We start from the raw sequence: 25582 nt of genomic DNA, 5'->3' as shown, positions 1-25582 counted from the left end.
ACCTGCCACAGGTAACGGTAGCCACCTGCCACAGGTAACGGTAGCCACCTGCCACAGGTAACGGAAGCCACCTGCCACAGGTAACGGTAGCCACCTGCCACAGGTAACGGTAGCCACCTGCCACAGGTAACGGTAGCCACCTGCCACAGGTAACGGTAGCCACCTGCCACAGGTAACGGAAGCCACCTGCCACAGGTAACGGTAGCCACCTGCCACAGGTAACGGTAGCCACCTGCCACAGGTAACGGTAGCCACCTGCCACAGGTAACGGTAGCCACCTGCCACAGGTAACGGTAGCCACCTGCCACAGGTAACGGTAGCCACCTGCCACAGGTAACGGTAGCCACCTGCCACAGGTAACGGTAGCCACCTGCCACAGGTAACGGTAGCCACCTGCCACAGGTAACGGTAGCCACCTGCCACAGGTAACGGTAGCCACCTGCCACAGGTAACGGTAGCCACCTGCCACAGGTAACGGTAGCCACCTGCCACAGGTAACGGTAGCCACCTGCCACAGGTAACGGTAGCCACCTGCCACAGGTAACGGTAGCCACCTGCCACAGGTAACGGTAGCCACCTGCCACAGGTAACGGTAGCCACCTGCCACAGGTAACGGTAGCCACCTGCCACAGGTAACGGTAGCCACCTGCCACAGGTAACGGTAGCCACCTGCCACAGGTAACGGTAGCCACCTGCCACAGGTTACGGTAACCCAACCTGATCCTGGCAACCACTGTGTCGCACACAGTCTGGTAGACGCTTGGTGCTGCCCATACAAAATAAATTTTGGCTGTAATTTTATTATTTGTATTTTTTACACATTTTTGGGGGGGTTAATTTTTTGTTTTCAGTGGCTACGAGTTAAGTCTACGGGGGTTTAATGCCAGTATTGAAGCAAAGAAAATGTGGGTGAAGGGCCAACTCAACTTTTTTTTAACAGGTTAGTATAGGAACAGACAGCTGCTGACTCCCGTTAACAGACAGCTGCTGACTCCCGTTAACAGACAGCTGCTGACTCCCGTTAACAGACAGCTGCTGGCTCCCGTTAACAGACAGCTGCTGACTCCCGTTAACAGACAGCTGCTGACTCCCGTTAACAGACAGCTGCTGACTCCCGTTATCAGACAGCTGCTGACTCCCGTTAACAGACAGCTGCTGAATCCCGTTAGCAGGTTGAGATCTTTCCCTTCCCATAGCTCATGGTATGACTTACCCCCATTAGTTTTCCCTGGAATACGACCCGCCACTCGTTTAACAATCAGGTACCCAATCACTGCTGGGTGAACAGAGGCATACGGTTAAGGATTGGTGCCTAGTTAATCCTCCCTGGTCAGGATACGAACCCAGGCCAAATCGCACGCGAGTGTTACTACTGCGCCACGGGGGATGCTGGTGCTTCCTCTCAAGGCTTTCTAACCAGGTTCCATGAATGTCCTTTTACCCAACAATCGTCTGTTTGATGATTTGAGACGCTCTTAGGTGTGTGTGTGTGTGTGTGTGTGTGTGTGTGTGTGTGTGTGTGTGTGTGTGTGCGTGCGTGTGTGTGTGTGTGTGTGTGTGTGTGTGTGTGTGTTTTAACCTAGACATCATTTACAAGATAAAATTTCAGTCTTAAAGACACGCTTTTCGAACTCTAAATAATCTTGTATAATGTCTCTTTCCTGCATGTATATTTCTATACATGCGTTTAAAACTGTGTACTGAGTACTTCGTGAGCTTTGACTGACCCATTTCATTCGTAACGTCTAACGGCGATCAAGTTCTTCCTAGTATATTCGTGACCTATTTTTTTTTTCTATGTTCAAAGTTAGATCAAAAGGTCTCATTTTGATCAAATGTGTCAAGTTCATCAAGAGAATTTTCTGGTGTTCAAATTTATAATTAAAGTTTCTTTTTAGCGTCAATGGGCTTGTATCTGATGGGAATAGTTTCAATTAAATTGTTTATTATTTTTTTTATTATATATACACCTGTAAATGGCGTTAATAAAGATGTATATTGTAGAAATTTTCGGCCTTGACCTGGTCTCATTATTCATTATTGGAAGTCATACATCAAAGAACCACCACCATTATCCCCCCCCCCCTTTCCCACTACAATCACCACAACTACCCACTTCCATAATGAGCAATACCACAATCACAGCTACCACCATATTCACTATCACCACAGCTACTACCATCACCACAACCACCACTACTCCCACCAATACCACAATACCCCCCTCCCCCGCCCCACAACCCCAACCACAACCTTCAATCTAGATTCGATCAAGAAATCAATCGTCAGGAAAGTTGAATAATAACACATAACTGTACAATATGACCTTTAGACGGGGCATAAGGAACTAGATCTCACTTCCTCGTTGTCACTATTAGGTAAGCACTACTAGGCAACTACCCCCCCCATATGCCACCATTCCCTCAACCAAGGACACCACCACAATCACTACTTCAACTACCACCACCGCCGCTACCACAACTGCTACCACTATCGCAAATATCATCACGACCTTCAGGGGGTGAGTTTTTCTATGAAATACACTAATTTTTCGTATGTCAATTGCCTATACCAAGAACTCTGGACCACTTGTCGTATCTCTCTCTCTCTCTCTCTCTCTCTCTCTCTCTCTCTCTCTCTCTCTCTCTCTCTCTCTCTCTCTCTCTCTCTCTCTCTCTCTCTCTCTCTCTCCCCCCCTCTCTCTCTCTCTCTCTCTCTCTCTCTCTCTCTCTCTCTCTCTCTCTCTCCCTCTCCCTCTCCCTCTCTCTCTCTCTCTCTCTCTCTCTCTCTCTCTCTCTCTCTCTCTCTCTCTCTCTCTCCCTCCCTCTCCCTCCCTCCCTCCCTCCCTCTCTCTCTCTCTCTCTCTCTCTCTCTCTCTCTCTCTCTCTCTCTCTCTCTCTCTCTCTCTCTCTCTCTCTCTCTCTCTCTCTCTCCTTACGAGGAATTTGAATACAATGAGAAAATTATGACCACTTGGACTATTCATATCGATCAAGGGTCCCTGTAATGGAAGGGTTTGCGGCAAAGGATTGGATCTCATTGTGAGTGGCTCTTCCTTCCCCCCTACCTCTTATGTCAGGATCATGTTTCCTGTTAGTCCACCTCCTCGTTGTGTAGAGCATTCTAGTCTCTTGGGTATACCAACGTTCTTCTAAGCAGGCCTCATCTGAGTGTACCAGACCTGGCCCTAGGGTAGCGTACCCCAGGTTAGTGTACCCAAGGGGTATATCCTATATTCGTTCTTAAGGTCTATCAACCTCTGGAGGGTTATTAAGGGCACTCCAAGAGCTCAAACTGACCAACCAGCAAGTATACTTTAGTCTTGAACATTATCCTGGACTAAAGTATATACTCTCATTGTGTATATACACAGGGAAGAGGGTATAACACCTTTCTGTGCATATATCGGCATCTTGAAACTAATGCCAGAGTCCTGTTGTAGAGGTCTGACGAGGGCAAGAGTGGACCACATGAAGGCCATTGTGTAACGAGAAAGGTGAGTTATGAGTATTTCAGTGACCTTAGTGATGCTTAGATGACGTCTCTCTCTCTCTCTCTCTCTCTCTCTCTCTCTCTCTCTCTCTCTCTCTCTCTCTCTCTCTCTCTCTCTCACTCTCTCTCTCTCTCTCTCTCTCTCTCTCTCTCTCTTTCTCTCTCTCTCTCTCTGTCTGGCAACCAAAACGGGCCTGCACACCTGCCATTCAAAACATCTGGTTATGATTGGGGGATTAATAGCTCTACAATACATATGTATAATAACTCAGGACTGTATGATTCGCCACCTGTATATAGCCTCCTGTATATATACAAGTGGCTATATACAGATGAGAAAAAAATAGGTATATGGGAATATTGATGGCTTCTTCTGGATAAATTGTTGCTTGTTGTTATAGACTCAGCTACTTGGAACAAGTTCCAAGTAGCACGGGCTATGGTGAGCCCGTAATCTGGATAAATATTTGAGATGGTCATTACTCTCTTGAATTTCTTAATGAAATGAATCTTACATTAAAGTATTGTATAGAATATACGAGCAATCATGCGCTCATAAGAGTATCTTACATACGAGTATCTTGTATGTGGTGCACATGCCTCTACGAGCGAGATAGAGACAATGATTCGAATGTGAAATGATTGGAAGTAATGCGTAAACAGCTGACCTGCGGACACATGTGAGTTGGAGACAGCTGAAAAGACGTCAGAAAAACGTCTTTTCTTCAGTAAAAGAAGCATAGGTAAATGTAACAGGCAGAACTTTACAAGAATACATGAAACAGTAGGAATGACCAACACACACACACACACACACACACACACACACACACACACACACACACACACACACACGCACACACGCACACGCACACGCACACACATTTTGTTGATTTTGTTGATTGACGGTTGAGAGGCGGGACCAAAGAGCCAGAGCTCAACCCCCGCAAACACAACTAGGTGAGTACTAGGTGAGTACGCACGCACACGCACACGCACGCACGCACCAAGCCACGGGCGAGGAGTGGGGGGAAACAGGAGCGGCCACCAATGTGTTCGTTGCCTCCTGAGTTCCTCTGACAAATTGCGGGTTATTTTTTCAGTCTTTCATTTCCCATTTCCGGAGGTTGATAAGATTTTTCGTCCATTGTGGTCATCAATCAGGACCCATCAATCCTCTCCATTACCCACATCCCGACCCTGGTCCAACCCTTTGTATATACATTATATATTTATATAATATACACACGGACCGAATCGTCGTTTTCCCATTTTTTGAGGTGTAGTTTGGTCTCAAGATAACTCAAGATAACTCAAGATAACATTATGTGCTTCTGTAATACATTCCACCAGCGCCCACGGGATGGGTATGGAATGCATAATAAATCACTACAGGAGGCCTGGTCGACGACCGGGCCGCGGGGACACTAAGCCCCGGAAGCACCTCAAGGTAGGTACAGCCTGTTAAGCAAATTTTGCCTTGCTTACTAGGCCAAGTAGTACGGTTCTGGCTGTTTGATACGACATGTATACATGTAAAACTTGGTTGAAAGCTAATTCAAAGAAGAAATACCTAGATCCGCCAGTTTCCAGCGCCTCAGAGTGGCGATACAGAGAGGAAACCAACACAGCATCCATGAACAAATCCACAAGGGCCGTGACGAGGATTCGAACCTACGTCCGAGATCATCCCAGACGCTGCCTTAATCGACTGAGCGATTAATCCTTACCGTATTATTAAACCTTAATCGATCCTCGTCACGGCCCTTGTCGATTTGTTCATTGATACATCATGCTATTGTGATTTCTGTGTGTAACAGCTTCCATGGTTCCTTGCTGCCATCTGAGGAGCTGGAGGAACTCTATAGTCTGTAGCAAAGGAAGGAATTATCAAGGGAAAGAGCCAAGCCATTACGACTATATAGCACTGGGAAGGGGTCAGGATAAGGATTTGGAATGGGACGGGAGGGAAGGAATGGTGCCCCAATCAATTGGACGGTCGGGGGATTGAACGCCGGCCTGCATGAAGCGAGACCGTCGGTCTACCGTCCAGCCCAAGTGGTTGGGTAGTCTGTAGCAAAGAATATGAATGTACAATTGTGTATATAAGCAGGCGATGAGTCACAGTAACGTGACTGAATAATAATAACTTACATCAATATGTATATATAAATGTATATTGAAACTTTGGATAACATGTTGCACACTGAAATAAATCAACAGTGCACAGTTTGGTAGGTCAAGCACAGTTTTTCAAGTTGTTCAAGTTGCACAGTTTTCCAAGTTGTTCTTGGAATGTCTTCAGGTTAATGCATTATCCCAAATGATCTTGAACTTAAACTATTTTTTTTGTGTTTAAAATTGAAAAATGTGATTTTTTTTATTATTTCCTGGTTAGAAAGATTGTTTACATCATAATTATATAATATTTTATAATTGATGCGTTGATATATTTATTTTGTAACTTGATGATGTAAAATAATAATATTTTTAAGCGAAGATATTACCTCTTATGGAACGCAATATTGTGTGCAATATGAGTACAATTATGTGTACTTTATGTATGTACATCATATGTACATCATATGTACATCATATGTACTTTAGTTTGTTTTTGCAAAATATCGCAATGTTAATCTTTCTGATTTGGTAAGTTTCTTCTTGGATTGGTTGGTTCAATGACGAATCTTGCTTTATGCAGGGCCAGCGTTCGATCCCCGTTGGTCCTTGTGGTTTGGGGCCATGGTCGTTCACTCTGTCCTCATATCCCAGATCCTTGTTCTCATATCCCAAATCCTTGTCCTCATATCCCAGAACCTTGTCCTCATACCCCAGATCCTTATCCTTATATCCCAGAACCTTGTCCTCATATCCCAGATCCTTGTCCCTCATATCCTAGATCCTTGTCCTCATATCCCAGAACCTTGTCCTCATATCTCAGATCCTTGTCCTCATATCCCAGATCCTTGTCCTCATATCCCAGATCCTTGTCCTCATATCCCAGATCCTTGTCATCATATCCCAGTTCCTTGTCATCATATCCCAAATCCTTGTCCTCATATCCCAGATCCTTGTCCTCATATCCATTCTCAGTTCTATGTATTCTTACTGGGTGACGCTTTTCTCCTCATAATTACCATAATTACCTACCTTGTCTCTTTTTAGTGCATTGTACCACTAGTACATTGTACCACAAGTACATTGTACCACTAGTGCATTGTACCACTAGTATTGTGTAACTGGTACCTGGAGCTCCAGGTACCAGTCTACAATGTTGTTTAAGATTTGCTACCTGGAACAAAAAGTTCCAAGTAGCACGGGCTATGGTGAGCCCGCGGAGCTCCAGGACTGACAAGTAGCCTCATTACTGCGTACGCCTTAGGGTGACCTCTAGCAATACAAGAGTCCTTGTGGGGGTCAGAGAGTTCATAGTCATGTACGTATTAATATATATATATATATTGAAAACATATAATCAAGTAAGGTTAGGGAAACAATTACAGACCAAATTTATATATGTATTATTATACATGTATCATTTGTATACATAAATTTGTAACATTATGAATCACTACAAAATACTTATTAAGCCTCAGAGGTCAAATACAGAATATATTGAACAGGGTTTATATGCTTGTAAACACCTTTCAATAAAGAGAATTATTGAAACGTGAGTTTTACTCACATTCTCACAGCCAGTAAAAAATGAGTTTGGTGTTAGCCTAACGACCCATTAACCTCTGGAGGGTTAAACCACCATATTAACTTACCAGCCACCTTACCTAACACTTCATGCTTGGACAGCGTACAGGACTATAGTAAGATTTTGTGAAGACCAGACCCCACACACAATAGAAGATAAGGAGACGACGACGTTTCGGTCCATCCTGGACCTTTATCAAGTCTATCAAGATGGAAAATCGACTTGATAATGGTCCAGAACAGGACCGAAACGTCGTTGTCGTCGTCTTGTTCTCCTTCTGATGTGTAGGTCTTCATATTTTCAGCCACATCATTGTAACGTGGATATATATATATATATATATATATATATATATATATATATATATATATATATATATATATATATATATATATATATATATATATATCCCTCCCATTTGGTCTCACTTAGGAAGCGGATAAATCTCGCTCCTGTCCACTTAGACTGTACGATAGAGCGACGGTCTCGTTTCATGCAGGTCGGCGTTCAATCCCCCAATCGTCCAAGTGGTTGGGCACTATTCCTTTCCCCCCCCCCCCCTCGTCAAATCCTAAATCCTTATCCTGATCCCTTCTAAGTGCTATATAGTCATAATGGCTTGGCACTTTTCTCCTGATAATTCATTCCTTCTCTCCTATCCACTTACCTCAGAACAGTCGAGCTTCGACCATCTAAGCTACGGGCCTTTCCTAAAGCGCTTTCGTAAACGTATCCATCCTGTGTAATAATAAAAAAAAAACTATTTATGGCAATTAAAATAAACATTGTTATTTGTTTTCTTCACAGAACATGAGGTAAAAAATTAAATTGATTGTCTGAGAACAATTAATGTCGAAATTAGTTGTGAGTCGTGTGTAAAACTGTTTTTTTTTTATTATTTCAGAAATAGTGGATTGGGAAAGCTGACAGCTTGGGTGATTAGTATTGCTAAACTAATCTTAGGTTAGCTGAGCAATAATCCCTAACTCATCTTCTCAACTAACACGTCTCAGTTTAGTTAGGTCCCCCAACGCTCAAATTATAAAGTACTATGAAAAAGCAGCGGCTCACGAATATCCTCGTTTTCTATATATCGGTAAGATAGGGTTGGTTAGGTTAGGGTTGGTTAGGTTAGGGTAGGTTAGGTTAAGTGGGTGAATTTTTTTTTATTTTGTGTAGGTATAGTCCTTGCTTGATAAGTACAATTAGGTAAGCAACAATTACCAATTCACGAACACACAACACAGATTCTCTTCCTCCCCCCCCCCCTCTTCTCCCTTTTGTCTCCCTCACCCTTCTTTCCCTCACCCTTCTTTCCCCTCACCCTTCTTTCCCTCACCCTTCTTTCCCTCGCCCCCTCTCTCCCTCACCCCCTCCTTCCCTTACAAATTAAATCAAACCCAAAACTTTGTTCATAAATAGTTGCAAATTCAAAATTGAGTTTACAATATATATATATATATATATATATATATATATATATATATATATATATATATATATATATATATATATATATATATTGTAACACGGAGTCATTATAACTATTAACATGTAATCATTATAATTATTTTATATTGTATGATCAGGATTGAAATTAAGAAAGGCAATTAAGAACCCTTCAAGAGAGAAGCTTGTCACTGTACTTTCGTCTTCCCGAGGAGTGGTAAAGGTCATGACCTGACCTGGGAGAGGGAACATCATTGAGGTCATTGTATCTCGCATCACGTATGGATTATCGTTAATCCTTTATGCATAGATCATCGTTAATCTGCTAGTATGGATTACTCGTTCTCGCTCGCTAGTCACCGATTTTGCGCGAGAGAGAGAAAGAGAGAGAGAGAGAGAGAGAGAGAGAGAGAGAGAGAGAGAGAGAGAGAGAGAGAGAGAATTAAAACCTTAGTATGGCCAACACTTACCAGTATTGGTAGCGAGAAGGACTTCATAAGTCCACCGGTAGGTTCAGGAGTTGTGACAGGTTCAGGACTTGTGTCTGCCTTGTCAAGACAGAGTTCTGTCAAGGTTTTGAATGTTTTCAAAGACTATCAAGGTTTTGAGTGTTTTGGATCAATGGCTTCGGCGCTGTCACACCAAAATAATTCCCAGCAGAAATTTTTCTCCCCACGAAATAGGAACCGCAGTCTATCAAAACGAATATCGATAGCACGTCTCCCCCTCTCCTCACTAGTTGCTGCTACTTCTACTACTACTTTTCTACCCTCCTTCCTTCTCACCCCTCCCTCCCTACCTCCCTACAACTCCAATAGCAACTTTTTTTCCATGCTCTCGAACTCTTACGATGCGCATTTGTTTATTTACACCTTTGTGTTTGATAGTCTTTCATGTGAGCTCGTCACCTGCCCTGGTATTGAACCTCTTCCTTACACATTGCACAATATGCATGTTGTTTCACATTATATATATATATTTTTTATGTTTTTTTATCAATAAATCATAACCGTCCCGGAGCCCGCCCTCGCAAACGACTAACGACACGCCTCGTTAATTGTATATGTGAAACCTGGCGTTTTCCCCGTTACTACCGGCATGGCAACGACACCCACCCACTCCCACATGACTCCCACATCATTCCCACATCCCACCCCCACATCCCACCTCCACATCCCACCCCACATCCCACCCCACAACCCACCCCCACATGAGTTAGTCCTTACCCACATCACCGACATGGCAACTCCTCTACTTCCCCTTCAATCATCTCAATCATCCCTTCCTTCGTGATCCTCCACCCCCACCCCCCCTCCAACCCCCTCCCATCCCACAACCCACAACCCCCCCACAAAATCTATCCCTCAGCACTACAACATGACCTCCAAACACCATCCCACACTACCCCCCACAATGTTTACTCCCCCCCACCCCCTAACCCTCCAAAACCACCCCAACCCCTCAACAGCTAAACACACCCCCTACCCACCAACCACTACCACCCTCCCACACAAACCTCACGCACGCAAAAGCCACCACCCCCCTCCCACACAAACCCCACGCACGCAAAAGCCACCACCCCCCTCCCACACAAAACCCACGCACGCAAAAGCCACCTCCCTCCAACGCACACATCCCTCCCCTCACAAAAACAAAATAACCCCCTACCCCACCAACCCCTTACAAGACTCACCCCCTCCTTCACCACCTGTGAGTCTCTGAGAGTGTAAAGCAAGATGCAAAATCGAGTTTATTGAAGAAATATAAGCAGCCTGAGATATGGAGACGCTAGCGGAGGGGAACAGGTGGCCCCTCTGAATCAAGACTTAAGAAGTCTTTTTTTTCTTCTGCATTTTCCGTACCGTCAGTAAATTGGGAACGAAGGGAGGAGGAATTTGGAAAAATGGAGGAGGTAAAAATAGGGCAGGAAAGTAGGAAATGTGAGTCCTGTAATAGGGATGATAGAAGCAGTGAGAGAGATGTAAATAGGGAGAAAGCCGTAGGTGGAAAAAAAATTATTTACCATAAGAAGATAGGAGGAAATAGAGAGGAGTTAAAATATAAGAAAAGGGATGAAAAAAAAAACAGTAGAAAGGGCAAAAACTTAGTTGAAATTTGCAGTACTGAAAGAATTGACTCTTTTTACGTTAGGAAAGCGGCATAACACAGACTGAACCACGGGCTCACCATAGCCCGTGCTGCTTGGAACTTTTTGTTCCGAGTAGCGAATCTTTAACAACAACAACACAGAATGAGAGATAGAATACCTTAATAGGCAGGATAAATACGGATGATAATCGCCCTTTAACTTATAATTAAAACATGATAATGATAATTAGTACTTAACATATAATAATAATAATTAAAACATAATATTGACAATCAAAAAATAATTTTAACAATTATTAAGAAATATGAATTATAGTGTTGAAAACTGGATTATTATATAGTAAATGATTGGTTATAATGATATAAATAATCTTCTATAATTCCATAGTTGCAAAGTACGAATGAGCATGACATAACATCAATGATTAAAATTATAGACAATGATGAGGTTAATATTTCAATTATAAATGATTAGCATTGATAATAATGATTGTACTGATGATAGAAATACAGGTATAAATATGTAGGTAGAACTGCATATTATATTTATATCTATACACTTATATGTGCATATTATACACTTATATCGAGCAATACTTTCATTATAGACTTTTGTGTGACTACCCATTGATTTAAAAGGATTTTGAATGGGGAAGTGTCGAAATGGGATCAAAAAATTTTTTTTCGGTGGTAAGAGCGACGTAATTACTCTTTTTAGTGCCGGGAAGAATATCTATATGCTGTCTGTGTGAAGGGAATATCTATCTGCTGTCTATGCAATGGGAGTATCTATTTATTGCTCAAAGGGAATATCGTATCTTGTTTGGTAGTTATTAAGAGAGGGACTTGTGGAGAAGCACAATGTTAGGTATGTGTCTTGTGGTATTTGAAACACACACACACACACACACACACACACACACACTCTCTCTCTCTCTCTCTCTCTCTCTTTCTCTCTCTCTCTCTCTCTCTCTCTCTCTCTCTCTCTCTCTCTCTCTCTCTCTCTCTCCGATGAAAGTGGTCAGGTAAACCGTAGAATGAGCTGCACCCACACTTATAAATGTCTAGATTTCACCTGGTAAGCCAAGTTACAGCCCCGCTCCTGTGCCAGGTAAGGCTACTACGGGGCTCACCATAGCCCGTGCTACTTGGAACTTTTTATTCCCAGTAGCTGAATCTTAAACAACTACCACCACCTTGAAAGCTCAGTATACTTGAGTCAGCTCAACAGTGTATTACCTAAGTGTAGTTACAGGATGAGAGCTACGCTTCAGTGTATTCCTAAGTATAGTTACAGGATGAGAGCTACGCTTCAGTGTATTCCTAAGTGTAGTTACAGGATGAGAGCTACGCTTCAGTGTATTCCTAAAGATGTCACATTGCTGATGAAACGTCGAACAATAAAAAATGGTAAGATTAAGTGATCTAGTGTTACTTCGACCCTCCAGATGGCAGAAGATATTTGCATAGAATGCAAAATATCCAAAAGAAAAGAAAAGTCACAATGCTGTTGTGTTTAACGACAAGTGTCTGTATATACGTTGAAGCCGCTCATTAGGGAAGCACTAATACACCGGGTTCGAATCCTAATCATTTTCTCATTGATACATAACGTTAATGTGATTTCAATGTGTATTACTGTTACTATCATCATCATAAAAAGGAAAAAAATCTCATGCAAGAGAGATAGAGAACACGGAAGATAAAAATAATATTCACCTGAAATTCGGTAAACAAAGCAAAAGAGAGAGAGAGAAAGAGAAACAGAATAAGGTAACACCAGAACATTTATCTATATAAAAACCCACAGGAAGGAAACAAAGCGACAATGAATGATTTTATCTTTTGGAAAGGTATGGCAGCGAGCGAATGGGAATGATGACAGGGGGCAGAGCGAGAGACAGAAAGCAAGATACAGAGAATACGAGAGAAAACCGAAATGATGGAACTCAGATAAGGGTAGCGGAGCATGTAGCCAGCAAGAGAGGGAGATAATGCAACGCAGAGGGGAGAAAGGGGAATACAAGAAGATAAAATGTGGAGGAGGAAGTGAGGTGAGGTGGAGGGAACGCAGCAGTAATGGAGGATATGGGAAGGGGATGAAATAGCGGATAATAAAAATAGGAAGAGGGATAGGGCGCGAGTGTAAGTGAGGAACACGCCGAGCTAAACAGTAGGCGAGGGAGAGGAAAGGGAGACACTGAGAGATGACAGAGATAAAGAGATGAAACGAGAGAGAGAGAGAGAGAGAGAGAGAGAGAGAGAGAGAGAGAGAGAGAGAGAGAGAGAGAGAGAGCGGGTGATGGTAGAGATGCAGTCATGCATCTTCTACATGCAGTCTCCTACTGCATGTAGAAGAGTCTAGGCAATTGTAAACTGAAGCTAAATGCACAACAGCCAACATGGACTTGTACACAACAGCCAACATGGACTTGTACACAACAGCCAACATGGACTTGTACACAACAGCCAACATGGACTTGTACACAACAGCCAACATGGACTTGTACACAACAGCCAACATGGACTTGTACACAACAGCCAACATGGACTTGTACACAACAGCCAACATGGACTTGTACACAACAGCCAACATGGACTTGTACACAACAGCCAACATGGACCTGTACACAACAGCCAACATGGACTTGTACACAACAGCCAACATGGACCTGTACACAACAGCCAACATGGACTTTTACACAACAGCCAACATGGACTTGTACACAACAGCCAACATGGACTTGTACACAACAGCCAACATGGACTTGTACACAACAGCCAACATGGACTTGTACACAACAGCCAACATGGACTTGTACACAACAGCCAACATGGACTTGTACACAACAGCCAACATGGACTTGTACACAACAGCCAACATGGACCTGTACACAACAGCCAACATGGACTTGTACACAACAGCCAACATGGACCTGTACACAACAGCCAACATGGACTTGTACACAACAGCCAACATGGTCTGTAATATGCGCAACCTTGCCAATATCCGAAATATTAACATTTAATGTCTCGTTTTACTAAGTTGTGGTGGATTATTTTTGCATCAAATTGATGTTTTCATTTGTGGAAGTTAGATAAAAGTTAATGTTTTCATCCAGTATCTATCGAGGCTGTTATGATTGTACATCATAACAGCTAATTGTACCATACCATGATAACGAAAGTCTACCATGATATTGGTACGCTACCACGAGGTGCCATAATGGTACCTCATCATATTAATGGTACCTCACCAAAATAATGGTACCTCTCCATCCAACGTTATGTTCAGAGTATCAATCCCAGTTACAGATACTGTTCAGTCGTTTAATATTTGTACCTAGTACCTTTGGTACTTGGACCAGAGGTAGACGGGTGAGTGTCTACCTTCCCCCTCCTCCTTGTGGGGAGGAGGAAGGTAGAGGGAAGGTCTTGCTGTGATCTCTAAGTCGTCCAGAAAGATGCCTTCACTGGGGGATGCCAGGAGGATCTACCAGGATATGCGTAAACGCTTGAATGTAATGTGGATTTCGCTTTAAAAGTTATTTGAAGCCCAAGACGGTAAATGAGATCAAGAGGAAGCAGGGAATGATATCAGCTTCTTGACGTGTGTGTGTGTGTGTGTGTGTGTGTGTGTGTGTGTGTGTGTGTTCGGTTGAATGGGGGAGGAAGCCTGGGGGAGGGCTGGGGTTGTGTGCGTGTCCGTGCGTTGCATTGTATGCGTAAATGCGTACGAGTGCGTGGGAGATGAAGGTGCAGGGATCTCCCAAGCTCCTTTGAGACATCCTTTCATCCCTGCCATAAAGAAGGTTGCCGGGAGGTATAGAAGGCGGGCGGAAAGTTACCCCGAGCACCTCGCAAATAACCTGCACTCTTCTCACTCAAAGTTTGCGAAAGTGAAGAAGTTTCTCACACAAAAAAAAATTCCGAAGGCATGTAAGACGGGCAAACTGTAATCCTGAGTGACAATCGGATTCATAGCGTGGAGCTGCGACACAGGCAGCCTCGACTTGCTTCACGTCGACCATACAGGCAGCCTCGACTTGCTTCACGTCGACCATACAGGCAGCCTCCACTTTTGCTGATCGTCCACCATACAGGCAGCCTCGACTTGCTTCACGTCGACCATACAGGCAGCCTCGACTTGCTTCACGTCGACCATACAGGCAGCCTCGACTTGCTGATCGTCCACCATACAGGCAGCCTCGACTTGCTGATCGTCCACCATACAGGCAGCCTCGATTTGCTTCACGTCCACCATACAGGCAACCTCGACTTGCTTCACGTCGACCATACAGGCAGCCTCCACTTTACGCCAGACACCCACCCACATCACTGCCTATTGCATTTCAGACACTGAAAACAAAAATCCTAATGTCCCTGTGGCTCATTTGGGTTTCCATCTGTGTCCTCTTGTGCGAGTATCAACCGTGTTAAGTAATCTTTTATATTTTGTTGTCACCTTGTCAATTCCCTTGAGAATTTTAATAAAACTGAATATTGAATTATTTTTCATTATTTCATGTCATTATTCACTGGCACAAACTTGTCTGCTGCTTCCTGACATTTCTGGTTGATGTAGTCCATCATGTCTTGTGTAGCCTTTTATCTGAGCTCTGTTATCTATGGTATTTTTATTAGGAATTTTATCTTTTCTTTCAGTATGTCACCCATTCGTTTTCTGGTCCCTTGAGTAAGTTATCGCTGCCTCCACCAGATACTCGTACATCAATACCTTCTGTCAATCCAGATACTCAAACATCAATAACTTCTGTCAATCCAGATACTCAAACATCAATAACTTCTGTCAATCCAGATACTCAAACATCAATACCTTCTGTCAATCCAGATACTCAAGCATCAATAACTTCTGTCAATCCAGATACTCAAACATCAATAACTTCTGTCAATCCAGATACTCAAACATCAATAACTTCTGTCAATCCAGATACTCAAACATCAATAACTTCTGTCAATCCAGATACTCAAACATCAATAACTTCTGTCAATCCAGATACTCAAACATCAATAACTTCTGTCAATCCAGATACTCAAACATCAATAACTTCTGTCAATCCAGATACTCAAACATCAATAACTTCTGTCAATCCAGATACTCAAACATCAATACCTTCTGTCAAACCAGATATTCAAACATCAATACCTTCTGTCAATCCAGATACTCAAACATCAATAACTTCTGTCAATCCAGATACTCAAACATCAATAACTTCTGTCAATCCAGATACTCAAACATCAATAACTTCTGTCAATCCAGATACTCAAACATCTGTCCACCACTGTTACAATGTAACTTTTCGCACCATAAGTGATATTATATTTTGTGACAACTATTTCCTGCTTTGTGACCCACATTATGGCTGAAGAAAATATCTCTATACAGCTCACCTCTTCATCAACCTTACTACTGTGTGGTCTCAGTCTCTGGCCCCATATATCAATCGTCAGTTTCACCGTTACTCTAGACATTGGTGCTGACAATGACCAGGTATGGCACCAAGATTGCCAGATCACCTGTGGCAACACCATCTTCTGATCAAGTATGGCACCAGCGTCTTGCGAAAATCATATAAGCATCAGGAATTTCTTAATGACACCTGGAGTGCCATAGGGGAGTGTGCTTGGTCCCCCCTTGTTATCGAATCAGTTCCCAATTAAACCACATATCTCAAACCCCTTTTCTGTTTTGATTGATTGAACTGATGCTCATCAATCACCAACTTGCAGTTGTATTTACCTGGGAGATAAGATGACAGGTTAGATTTGCTGACAAAAAGCAAGATATGTTCATTAGACAACACGTGATGCAACTTAGTCAACGCACATAATATAACTACAAGGTTCTTAAGTCATTGCAAAGTTGCATCGAATTAGCAACAGTTGAAATGACGCTATAGTTACGCCGTGTATTTGCCGGGTGTTCAACACAGAGGTGAGCATCCTGTGAGCAAAAGATTAATTCTGGGATGAATATAAAGATCCGTGTGATAAGCCTTCGTTACCAAGGCAACAAGAGACCACTCACAGCATCACACTGACTCGCATAAACTTGTCTGATGTTGCAACACACACACACATACAACGTGAGACTCAAGTTCCCTTGTCCCCAACTTCCTACCCCCCTTTATGATGGTTTGACCCCAGTTCCCCCTCATCCCTACCTCAATACCCCTTCTCTTCCACCTAGTCCTATCTGCGAGTTCTGGATGAGGATGATGACCGAGATAACAGCCTTATCTGTATCGTAGGATAGGACGTGTTATCTCAGCAGAGCTTTCAAACGCCAGAGATACACCTTGAGCGTTCTCAAGGTTCAGTGTTCTCAAGATTCAAGTGTTCTCAAGGTTCAGTGTTCTCAAGGTTCAGTGTTCTCAAGGTTCAGTGTTCTCAAGGTTAAGTGTTCTTAAGGTTAAGTGTTCTCAAGGTTAAGTGTTCTCAAGGTTCAGTGTTCTCAAGGTTCAGTGTTCTCAAGGGTCAGTGTTCTCAAGGTCAACTATTAAGGTGTTCTAGCTTGTAGGTCTCTCAAAGTCGTCACTCTCTCAGCTTTCATTCCTTTATTCCTTAAGCATATATCTGCAACACGTTCTCAACATATTCGAGATATCAAGTGTAGACTACGCCAAATGAATAGTTACAGGTCACATATGGTTGACCCTTAAATTTATAGTTGATTTAACTGGCAGGCAGATAGCCACACACACACACACACACACACACACACACACACACACACACACACACACACACACACACACACACACACACACACACATACGAGCGGTATGCCACCAGGCTCGTCCCGGAACTGAGAGGTAGGAGCTACGAGGAAAGGCTAAAGGAGCTGAACCTCACGTCCCTAGAAAACATAAGAGTAAGGGGAGACATGATAACCCACATACAAAATTCTCAGGGGAATTGACAGGGTGGACAAAGACAAACTCTTCAGCACGGGTGGGACACGAACAAAGGGACACAGGTGGAAACTTAGTACCCATATGAGCCACAGAGACGTTAGAAAGAATTTTTTCAGTGTCAGTTAATAAATAGAATGCACTAGGCAGTGATGTGGTGAAGACTGACTCCATACACAGTTTCAAATGTAGATATGATAGAGCCCAGTTGGCTCAGGAATCTGTACACCAGTTGATTGACAGTTGAGAGGCGGGACCAAAGCTCAACCCCCGCAAGCACAATTAGGGGAGTACACACACACACAGACATACACACTGACAGTTAGTTAACCCGAAGGAAAAACGAATATCAAAATAAGTAGGAAGGTACTGAGAGAGAGAGAGAGAGAGAGAGAGAGAGAGAGAGAGAGAGAGAGAGAGAGAGAGAGAGAGAGAGAGAGAAGAGAAAGGAAAGGATGGGATAGAAAGGGAAGAACGTGAGGAAATATTTCAAGCCCAAGTGATGGGTTGGCGAGGCCGGGAGACGACGATGCTGGTTCGCTCGCTACATCACGGCTTAAAAGGCAGACTCTCTCAAAAGTGAGCAATTTTACCCACTAGCGGCATGGCCTGATGGTCTCGGCAGGGAAAGAACACATTCTGGGGACATTTTGTCGAGATGGGACATTTTGGCGGACATATTGGAGCACATTCTATTTAAGACTTGGGGGGGGGGGCCTTTGATGCTCTTCCTATAGGGCGGAAAACCACTGGGAGATTTTTTTTCCTCAGCTGGTGGAGTATCCTTGAGTTTATATATATATTTCTTATATATTTGTTCGTGGAATCTATTGTGTTTGGCGGATTACATGCAATTGCTTGATTGACAATACTATTTATTTGTTTTAATTTGACCTGTTCAAAGTGCTAAAAAAGGCATGAGAGAGGAAGATGAATTCATTTATGGGAAAAGTGACGAGAAAGGACATTTTTTTATTATGATAAAAAGTGTCTTTTTTTAAGATATTTTGAAAAATTTTGTGTGTGGGTATACTCACCTAGCTGCGCTCACCTAGATGAGCTTGAAGGGTTGAGCGTTAGTTCTCGGGCCCAGGCTTTTAAGTCTTTTGTAATATTTAATCTGTTTATAAAGGTAGTTCCGTTTACTTATCAGTTAATCTTGTGTGTGGTGGTGGCCTCGACTGTCTCCTCTTGTGTGTGGAGGTGGCCTCCACTACCTCCTCTTGTGTGTGGAGGTGGTCTCCACTACCTCCTCTTGTGTGTGGAGGTGGCCTCCACTACCTCCTCTTGTGTGTGGAGGTGGCCTCCACTACCTCCTCTTGTGTGTGGAGGTGGCCTCCACTACCTCCTCTTGTGTGTGGAGGTGGCCTCCACTACCTCCTCTTGTGTGTGGAGGTGGCCTCCACTACCTCCTCTTGTGTGTGGAGGTGGTCTCCACTACCTCCTCTTGTGTGTGGAGGTGGTCTCCACTACCTCCTCTTGTGTGTGGAGGTGGCCTCCACTACCTCCTCTTGTGTGTGGAGGTGGCCTCCACTACCTCCTCTTGTGTGTGGAGGTGGCCTCCACTACCTCCTCCTTCCTCATTCCAGTTTACTACGAATAAGTAAACTGTCACTTCACTCTGGCTCCTCGACTATTCCTGAAAATACTTATCCGGAATTATAACTTCGTGTACTATCGATTTTTAGACTAAGTGATTTACACCATTTAAGAGTGAATGAGCCTAATTTTAAGGGTTTGAGAATGTCATATTTCATTTTAAAATTGACGTTTCGGGCCTGAGGAGTGTCTTGCTAGATGCTTTGTGTATGAAAGTCAACTGTGTTGTATGAAACAGAATTTACAACCGTATGAAATGTCTTCTGTATAATTAATACAACCTGTCCTCGCGCTCTGCTTGTCCAAGCTTCGTTCTATTTTTATTAGAATTTTGTGTATAGCTAGGCCTAGGTTAGGCTAGGTGTTCGAATTCTGTTGCCAAATTTGTATATTTTTGCAGTACGTAGGGTGAAACACGTGCAAAGACGCGATTCGAACAGAGGACGTGAGCAGAGAAATGTTCGATAAAAGTTGGAACGTCATCAATTGTGTGTGTGTTGTTCGTATAATAAAAAAAAAATTAGAAGCAAATCGAAAAGCATAAAATCATATTTTGATATACATGTTTCTGGCGACGTTTATTTACAACTTAGACTTCAATACGGGTAGAGAAGGTTTTTAGCGTTCGTGTTTTTTGACTGGAGCAGCGCTGCCAGGTGTGTTTACATCTGCAGACAACACACACACACACACACACACACACACACACACACACACACACACACACACACACACACACACGTGTTGACGTGCTTGGGTGCTTGTCATCCTCATGATTTTGCTTGAAGGAGCGTATTTACACCTGTAATGGAAGAGTATCTGGAGTTAAGGGATATATATATATGCATATATATATATTTTTTGTGGCAAGTTCTTAACACACTTTATGCCCTTTTCAAACTCGATTTAGTTGAATTCAATTCTAGACTATTTTGTGGTATATGTTTGTACATTTATAATTGCCTTTGTTATCATATCAATAAATGTAATTTTGCTTTGTATTTATCAAAACGGCAACGCCCAAAATAATAATACAAATGATAATGATACTTCATGTATAATGTATACCAAATATACCAATATATGTATACCAATACGATGTAAAGCCAGGAGTTACTCATAGCTTAGTTTACATTATCATGAATGAACGGTCACGACTGTAAACATTACTACCTGTTGTACTACTAATGATATTAATAGATACAATGTGTAAACAGAGAGACATTTAACCCATTTCAATCAAATGTTAATGCCGCAATTTATTTGTTTATCTTGATTTGTGCATTTTATTTGCATATTCATTTGTAAATTGAATTGTATGTGCATTTTGAAAGTCGTGCAATGTGACCTATTTATCAAAGTTACATCAACGTTATCTATTTATCAAAGTTATATTAACGTTATCTATTTATCAAAGTTACATCAACGTTATCTATTTATCAAAGTTATATTAACGTTATCTATTTTACTTCCTGTAAAGTACCTGTCCACGTATCTAACTTAAGACCGATCAGCATTTAAACTTTATTTTACCTCAATTGACTGTGTATTTTTGTCCTACCTTGATCCTTGAAGACTTCATCCTTGTAGCTCTAATCCTCTTGTGTAGTGAAAATTGTTTTCATTCTCCACTCCTTGACAAATCCCATCATCTTCGTTCGTCAGAATCTAAATATCCGGATTGCCGAAGATGATCAATTTCTCGTTCCACTTTCTCATTCTCTTGTAGATGGGGGGGGGGGTTGTCTAGCATTCTCTCTCTCTCTCTCTCTCTCTCTCTCTCTCTCTCTCTCTCTCTAAAAGTTAAGGTTTCTCTAGGAGTTCTGTCTAGGTTTAGGGGTTATATGTGGCCTACAAACCACTGATGTCATGAGACTTCTGACCTGAGACTTCTGACCTGAGACTTCTGACCTGAGACTTCTGACCTGAGACTTCTGACCTGAGACTTCTGACCTGAGACTTCTGACCTGAGACTTCTGACATGAGACTTCTGACATGAGACTTCTGACATGAGACTTCTGACATGAGACTTCTGACATGAGACTTCTGACCTGAGACTTCTGACATGAGACTTCTGACCTGAGACTTCCTCACGTCCCGACATGACTACTGACGTATTTCATCTTACCACCGTCCATGGCTGGCCTTTCAACTTCAATGAAAAGACAAAAGCATTATAAATAGATTAGTAAACATTCAACTAAGTGTTTACAATTCAACCTTCAAATATTGTTTTATTTAAAAGTATATAAGAATTAGAAATACAAAATTGATTTGTAATAAAGATGTGTGAATGTCAAACTGGGAACATTTATATGATTGAAATCATTTTAAAACATTTGCAAAGTGATTTTCTTAATCTTTTTAAATGCCATGTAACCAGATTGTGGTGCAAAGATTAATATCTTTGTTCTTGTGACTAATTATTATCAACAGAAGCCCATGTACATGGAAGCCCTTGTACATGAAATCCAGAATACACGGAAGCCCTTGTACACGGAAGCCCTTGTACACGGCAGCCATTGTACACGGCAGCCATTGCGTTAGTGTACCCTTTAAGGCATGTATCTTAAACAATTTATTGACCTCAGAGTTGCAGATCACACAGCTGTTTCATCAAACTATGGCTGCCCCACTTGAAGGAGGTTTATGTAGATCTGATGCCAGGAGAACCATTCTGTCTGTAAATAGAAACGAAGGTTTTTTTAGATTATAGAATGAAAGTTGAATAGTGGTTCCTTCATTATATGCAAAAATAATTCTCGTTATTCACTAAACTTGATTTGTTGAACACGCTAAAATTTATTGTGATTCATGATCCTCATTCACTCATAACCCTTGTTCCAGCTTATAGTTATTTACCCCATCTACATATATATATATATATATATATATATATATATATATATATATATATATATATATATATATATATATATATATATATATATATTGCCCACTATACTCAATAGACTAATTCCTCAATAATTATTAACACACGATGCGTTTGTCTAAAATTGTAAATCGGTGTTTTCACAGCAACTTGTCCTCCTGCAAAGAGCGTAGCTTCTCGCTCATAGGAGTTACATAAAGGCAAAAAAACTCTCTTACTAGAAAATGGAAGCGGCTCGCGAAAGCGACGTACTGTACCGTTTTCTGTTTTGGGTTCTCTGGAAGGTTAGGAGAGGACACTTTAAACTGACCGTTTTCTTGACATTGGGGAAACCTTAGGAGGACGGACTTCTTTGTAATTCGCCTTGATCAGGCTTGTGTGGCAGACACGTCTGAAAGTCTATTGATTGTCAAAAGAAGTTTTCCACGGATGACAAGATCATTAGTGCAGAAGCTGACATATTGGACACCTGTAGGCATTCGTGAGGTATATGAGGACACAAAAATATTATTACTCTCTCGAAAAAAAATGTTTTTATCCACAACCAAAGCAGGGGTTGATTTTTACACCCGTTCCCGATCAGACTACACAGTCCAATTGTTGACTAGGAGAATCTAATGGGGTTGAGATTCACCAATCACAGAGCTCCTCGAGCATGAAACTGCTGAAAGGCTGATCTCTGAATCTGGGGACTCTAAGGGATAAGTCAATGGCTGTTTGAAGGACCTTCTGAAGAAACGAACAGAGAGACAGAGAGAGAGAGCGAGAGAGAGAGAGAGACAGAGCGAGAGAGAAGCAGAGAGAGAGCAAGAGAGAGAGAACCAGAGAGAGAACAGAGAGAGAGAGAGAGAGAGAGAGAGAGAGAGAGAGAGACAGAGACAGAGACAGACAGAAACAGAGAGAGAGAGAGCCATAGAGAGAGACCAGAGAGAGAGAGAGAGAGAGAGAGCCAGAGAGAGAGAGACCAGAGAGAGAGAGAGACGACAAGAGAGGTGAGGGGTGAGAGTTTATGCATATTCGACTCGACAAGACACTCCCAGTCCCCCAGTATATCAGAGCTGTCAGCGGGTCCATGGCTGCTAGCGACGGGACAAAGTGCTGACTCTACCATTACATATGAAACCTTTTAGCTACTGAAATAGCTCAAGAGAGGCTGTAATGCTCTCCCAAGTGTTATCCTCCCCACGAAACCCACATTTTCTTGACTTTTTTTTGTTCCTAATTCGGTAAAATACATAACTACTTTTATGGTTAATGAGGTAAAAAAAAAGATTAAGAATTCGTGTTGGATAATCGTACGAATTTTTTAGTGGTTGTTTAATTGTTTTGTTTTTGTCGTGAAAGGATGCTATCAATTTGTTATCTTTTAAATCCTATATGTGATTGTGTAAAGTGGTCTTGTCATAAGCCTTTTATCAGATGCAGGGGGGGGGGGAGAGAGTGACCCCCTGGTATAGCCAGGTTCCTCATCTGCAGTATCGAGCTATTAGCTCTTGGACCCCGCCTTTCTAACCAATCTGTTTTTCCTCTATTATATCTACTACATATATTTATCTCTAACACACACACACACATACACACACACACACACACACACACACACACACACACATATATACATCCCCATAATGCAACCCGTTGTATCTGTTTACCTCTAAGATACCTATGTGCTGCTAGGTGAACAGGTACATCAGGGTGAAAGAAACTTGGCTCATTTCTTTCTGCCTTCGCCGGGAATCGAACCTGGCTCATTAGGACTACAACCACATAGCGCTATACACTGTGTGTGTGTGTGTGTGTGTGTGTGTGTGTGTGTGTGTGTGTGTGTGTGTGTGTGTGTGTGTGTGTGTGTGTGTGTGTGTAGGAATTTCAATAAAATTCCTGAACTAAAACTAAATTTCTAAGTTACCATCTATCCATCCATCTGTCTATCCACCAATTTATCAACCTATCCATCCTTATACTCATCTATTTGTCCATCATCCATCTATCTGTGTCTCCATTCATCTGTCCCTTTATTCATATATCTATTCACCCATCTACTCAAATCAACCATCCATCTATCCTTTCATCTATCCATCCATCTATCGACTGTCTGTCTCTGCCTGTATCAGTGTGGATTTATAAACTAATGAAACTAAATAATACAATTATAAACTATAATACAATTATAAACTATAATACAATTATAAACTATAATACAATTATAAACTATAATACAAAAATAAGATTATAAAATTATAAACTGAAATAAAATAATGCAATTATAAGCTATACTATAAATAAATAAAATAAAATTATAAACTAGAATAAAAAAAATAATAAAATAATAGTATAAACTATAATAAAATAAATAAAATGTATATTCTATTAAATATTTAGCTGTGTAGCAGGCGGGCAGTGGCGAAAATCGTCATGGGGGTCTGAATGTGATCCTGCCACGCGGTTCTCTCTTGACTTATGTCGACCCGTCCAGCCTATGTTCAACCTGTTCCGCAGACTATTCCCTCTGTTGAGTTGGGTGACAACAAGCCTCAGATGTCTTAAGGTCTTCTCTGAGTACTCTTTATTTTCTTCTTCGAGGCTGTGGGTCCCTACTATTGCACCAGAGGTGGTACCCCCCTAATATATATAAGGTTAAATGCACAAAAAAAAAATTTGTTACGATATTTTACGATTAATGCATATATATATATATAATATATATATATATATATATATATATATATATATATATATATATATATATATATATATATATATATATATATATATATGATTATATATTTTGAAGTCATTAACTCCAAAAAAAATCAACCTTTTCAATTTAAAATAAATTCTGGTCGATAGAGCTGTTTGATGTTAATTTAGTTTTTGCTTTTTTGTCTTTAATCGTTTTATGTTTATTATTTTTACTTCCATTCTGCATCATTTCATTAATATTTTTTTTTGTATAAATAATTCTTTTGAAATTTGTTTTGCTGTCGAGAATTACACCAAAAAATTAATATTAAGATAAAAAATTAGTTGGGTGTTGGAAAATCTTTCTCTTTGGGGTGAGAAATGTTTCAATTTGGTTATGAGTTTGAGATGGATCTTTGGTTCATAAAGAGAGTGTGAGGACGTGTTTTGGGCCGCTATCCTTCAGTCCGCCAGGCGATATCAACAAATCCATCAGGACCTAAATCGACAATCAATGTGTTGTTTTTCCATTAGCCGCTAGTCGCGTGAGGAGGAGTTTAGTTCCCACCGGGTGTGTCTGGTCCACGGCTTCGTCCTCGTGGGTGTTGCTTGCTCCTGGTGGGTGTTGCTTGCTCCTGGTGGGTGTTGCTTGGTCTCTGGTGGGTGTTGCTTGGTCTCTGGTGGGTGTTGCTTGCTCTCTGGTGGGTGTTGCTTGGTCTC

At 41.7% G+C, this 25582-nt stretch overlaps 1 long non-coding RNA gene across 1 annotated transcript in view; it reads right to left on the bottom strand.

The window, feature by feature from the left end:
• Nucleotides 1–7609: 7609 nt before the first annotated feature.
• Nucleotides 7610–25582, bottom strand: part of LOC138352103 (uncharacterized) — an 80913-nt gene continuing 62940 nt past the window's right edge. The window contains exons 3-4 of the long non-coding RNA XR_011222717.1: nucleotides 18726–21968; nucleotides 7610–7933 (exon numbers count right to left, since the gene is read on the bottom strand). This is a non-coding gene — a long non-coding RNA (uncharacterized lncRNA). The remainder of the gene's footprint in view (nucleotides 7934–18725; nucleotides 21969–25582) is intronic.

Source organism: Procambarus clarkii, chromosome 52, assembly GCF_040958095.1.
Source record: "Procambarus clarkii isolate CNS0578487 chromosome 52, FALCON_Pclarkii_2.0, whole genome shotgun sequence".
Taxonomy (NCBI): domain Eukaryota; kingdom Metazoa; phylum Arthropoda; class Malacostraca; order Decapoda; family Cambaridae; genus Procambarus; species Procambarus clarkii.
Note: the sequence above shows the minus strand (reverse complement) of the source record. Positions and strands in the feature narration are given on the sequence as shown.